Source organism: Salvelinus namaycush, chromosome 1 (genome assembly GCF_016432855.1).
Source record: "Salvelinus namaycush isolate Seneca chromosome 1, SaNama_1.0, whole genome shotgun sequence".
NCBI classification, from domain to species: Eukaryota; Metazoa; Chordata; class Actinopteri; order Salmoniformes; family Salmonidae; genus Salvelinus; species Salvelinus namaycush.
The window spans coordinates 39,809,501-39,814,351 of record NC_052307.1 but is presented as its reverse complement, the minus strand read 5'-3'; the positions used below and the strand labels follow the sequence as shown (position 1 = coordinate 39,814,351).

At 39.7% G+C, this 4,851-nt stretch overlaps 1 pseudogene; it reads right to left on the bottom strand.

The window, feature by feature from the left end:
* Nucleotides 1-620: 620 nt before the first annotated feature.
* Nucleotides 621-2,759, bottom strand: LOC120051622 (annotated as a pseudogene).
* Nucleotides 2,760-4,851: the final 2,092 nt, after the last annotated feature.

The following is a 4,851-nucleotide window of genomic DNA, read 5'->3' as shown; positions in this document are numbered from 1 at the left end:
GAAATCAGTTGGACTTGCAACAATTACTGATATTGTATCATATAATAGCACTCATAGCTTTCCAAGAAAACAACAATTGAGACATTTATGGTCTGCTTACATATATTTTAGAGGCTATTTAGACAGACAATTGGTCAACAACCCATATCAACTGTATATATAATTATTATGATTATGACTATTTAGGTTGACAATAATTCTACTACACAATTTCTGATACATCACCCGCCTTACTTTTATTTACCTGCATAAGTAAAATCTGGATTCTGTCAATTCTGCCATTCACGCCAATTAGACTGGTTTGGATTTCTCCCTGGCCAATCTGGCTGCCATTTTCACCCCATTCTAACGTTGAGGGTTTATTACATAGTAATTTAATAGGATCTCTATAAAATGGTAGTAAGCCACAAAAAGTCAGTAAGAGAAACATTTTACGTAACTTGTGAAAACTTTTATTGACAAATTCATGATTCAATTAATGTTTAAATTACAGTGAGACGGTGTGGTACAGAGTCTGTATTCCTCAGACTGAGGCCTGGATTATGTTGTGGCCTTGGGGCCTCACTCGTCATGTGTGACAGGCTGCAACGACAGAGTATGGCCACAAGGTGTCCCTGTGCTTACAGCTCATCTCTGGGTGCACGCAGGGGAAAGTACTGAAACTGCCCTGGCACCTCCTCTCTCTTCTGAGATCTATTGTAGAAACCCAGCAACTCCAGCAGACTGCTGATCTCATCCACCTTCATGTTCTTTACTGGGACAACCTGATACAACACACACACAAAATGTTTACATTCAGTACAGGCCGGGGAAACCATAATGCAAGATTGAACAGGTTCAGAAAATATACAGCATCACTGTCATGCCTCTTTCTCTTTAACTGTTTCAAATCACACCTATATGTTCCTATTTTTTATTGTGTAATGTCTTCTTGCAATAGTTATGTATTCCTCTTTAATCTTGTCATGCTTGAGTCAAGGTCAGAAAATATATGTTATTTACCCAACCATTTAGCTGATCATCTTTGTCTGACCTTTAGACGATATTGTAGCGATCTTAAAACAACACCCATCAAGAGGTTCTGACTTCGTAAGAGTTAAGGTGTTGGCTATACAGTAGCTGGACCTGGGTTTGAGGCCTTGTCAGGCCTACCCCCACATCCACTACATTGGTGTCAGAAGTGGGATGAGGCCTTTGGAGAGGCATTTACATGTAAGGTACTTGGTATAGAGAAGTGTGGGGACAAGCTCTCCCTAAGAAAGGAGCTAATGTAACGACCTTAACCCAACACCCAGCGACTTTGTTGAATGGTTTGGAGCTCTTGGCATAATGGTTAAAGTGTTGGCTTGACAGTCACTGGACCTAGGTTCAAATCCCAGTCAGAGTTACCCTCTGAATTTGCTACAATATGTAGCATCTTCAATGGGAATCATATCTTACCTGAACAACCTCATCCTTATCATTGTAGAATATCAGAAGTGGATTCTTTCCTCCCCTGTAATCATATTCCAGATTGTGACTTCAACGGAAATGATGCTCAAGGAACATATATGTATGGCTGGTTTCCTGAGCCCAGATCATTCCTAGTCCTGGACAAAAAAATCTATTTCAGTAAGGATTCTCCATTAAGCATGATTTTTTGTTGTTGTCCAGGACTAGGTTCACTCTCTGCCTGTAGGATACGGGAACACCAACAAATTCAAGAACAATCTACTTCTGGATATATTTCAAGTGAGATCAAACATCATTCAACATACTTGAATACTGACACATGATGGATTTGAACTTAGTTGGACCCACTTGTGGTTTGAGGCCAATTCACGATGGCATAAAACTGGGTTGTCGCTAACACACATGTTCTTGTTTATCTGGAAGGTCATGAGAAACTACAAAAGGCTTTGGGTGGGTCAAGTTTTGAAAAAAATGACATGAGGTACGATGTAACCATATGAGGTAATGCTAACATACTACAATGCACAATGTACAATGCAAACGATCTCCCAAAATATCATTAGAAAGCGACATAGCAACCATAATAAAATTATAATCTAGCCTCATAAATCTATTTAAGATCTACACAGAAACCAATAGAAGGATACTACAATGCCCATCGCTCCATGAGAAACGTATCGAGCTCAGGCATCTTCTTGATGGCTCATCCAACCACACTTGGGCCCAATGGGAAAAATGAACAGACAATGAGTATTTTTCATTCACAACCACCATGTCTAATCTGTTTCTCAGTTAGATCAAAGATAGTGAAGCCTTCGTGTACCAACAATAAATATGTGTCTTCCTCCTAAGTAGAAAGTTTAACAAAGGTATGTTCAGAGTACAGAAGTAAATTAATTTCACTAATTTAACCACCACATCATTCACATTTAACTTACCTTAAGTATGCCCTTGGCTATTACAGGTATCTCTTCAACGGCTATATCTGTGACATCTGTGACACTGAACCAGGTGGCAGGGCCAAGAGGGAAGAGGGTCCATTAGGAAAATGAGTCATCTTTTTAGTTTGGGTTTTCTTTTGGTTTATTCTCAATGACAGACATTATGGGAAATGGACACCAGATGGGCATAATACTTGTTCCACTTGAAATGGCTTGAACATAAATATAGATGTTAATGAACACTTTCTATCAGGATTGGTACCCCCGACTCCATAAAATATCCTCTGTCTCTGTAGCAACCCTCAAGGACACCTGCATCCTTATCACTTTTTCCCAGATCATGGTGCCAGTGAAAACATACCTCATGGCACACTGCAGTGCATTTTCTTGAACTTGTTAAGCCTGTATGTATGACGGTAAAATACCTGCTAAACTGTGTGCTGCAGAGAATAGTGAAACATAGTAAAACACTTTAGAATCTGACACCATAGAACGTTTCTCTATTTCCCCACAGATGGAGCTACAGTAGAACAACAGTATGTCAGGTTGAAATAAATGGTTACATTGAATAAGCATGCCTTTAACCCTAGAAGTCCCCTTGAAATGAATGCAGTCAAATCCCATGACGCAACAATACAGTAGATGACAAAAAAAAGTATTCTGTTGTTCCATTCCATAGTAGAACCTTTGCTTGTCCTTTGTCAATGAAACAGAGGCATGACATGTACACTAGAGGGCAACAACAACTGACTTTTATTTCCGGGCAGATTGGCGGGTAAAATGTAGCCTACTTCCAAATTCTAGCCACAGACAATTATGTTTCCAAGAAAAATAAACCCTTCTAGATTGGAATGCTAAAGCAAAACCATCCCTCTCTATATTTCCCAGTCTAGAGCTTAGAACTTGATGTTCAACCCTTAACATTCAGCAGTTCAGCGTCTGCAAGCCATGATGTGTCAAATGGTAGAGCAGTCCTCATTTGAACAGAGTTTAACAGAGTTTCCTCCCCTTGGCTGTGACTGTAAATCCACAGCCCAAATTAAAAAGAACAGTCCCCCTCCGACACGGAAAATAGTTATAGTTTTACTTTAATTTATCTTTATTTGTGTTATAAACCCAGCCATGTTTCTCACAATGTAAGTTTGCTGGCCTAGATTGAGCAGCAGAACAATCCAAATACAATTACATTTTAAACAGCAGGAGAAGGAAAGAGAGCGAAAGGAGAAGATGGGGGTTGGGTATTCTTGGCATGCCTCTGTGAGAGTACTGTATATGTGTGGATGCATACCATATGTTTTCTCCCTGTATGTGTGTGTAGGCCTCCTTCTATGTTGGAGAGTATGTCAGAACGAGAGGTTACAACCATCCATCTGCTGATAATTTGAGGGACTAATGATGGTGTAGAGCTGTAGTGAGATAGGTCAAATGGTGAACTGATTCCTGTGAAAAGACAGGAAGATAAATGCAGTGAAAATAGGAAGGAACTCAGTCATACCCAACAAAAAAAGCCACATTCATGAACACAAAGGCACACTAACCTCCATGCACCTCATATCTTGTTCCCCGTTCCACAAACTTAAACTCCAATGTCAAGCCTACACAAATTCACACCCCATGCTGCTATATTTTTTTTTTAAATCACTGTCTGTATTGTCAAATCATCTTAGTCTATTCTTACATCATCCATTGTACCTATCGTACATCAGACTAGGACAGCGTTTCCCAAACTCGGTCCTCGGGACCCCAAGGGGTGCACATTTTGGTTTTTGCCCTAACACTACACAGCTGATTCAAATGATCAAAGCTTGATGATTAGTTGATTATTTGAATCAGCTGTGTAGTGCTAGGGCACAAAACTAAACGTGCACCTCTTGGGGTCCTGAGGACCGAGTTTGAGAAACCCTGGAGTAGGAGTTTCTACAGACCATGTGACCAGGTGAGGAAAAACTCTGGGCCCTAGTGAAAACCAACTCCTTGTAGGATCTGTATGACATCTGGTCTACATACAGTATAGCAACAGGCCTATTTCCACACAGAATAATATATATTTTTTTCACCTTTATTTAACCAGGTAAGCCAGCTGAGAACAAGTTCTCATTTACAAATGCGACCTGGCCAAGATAAAGCAAAGCAGTGTGACACAAACAACAACACAGAGTTACACATGGAATCAACAAACGTACAGTCAATAACACAATAGAAAAGTCTATATACAGTGTGTGCAAATGAAGTAAGATTAGGGAGGTAAGGCAATAAATAGGCCGTAGTGGCGAAATAATTACAATTTAGTAAATACACACTGGAGTGATAGATCTGCAGAAGATGAATGTGCAAGTAGAGATACTGGGGTGCAAAAGAGCAAAAATTATATAAAAATAAAATAAATAACAATATGGGGATGAGGTAGTTGGATGGGCTATTTACAGATGGGCAATGATCTACAAGCTGCTCTGATAGC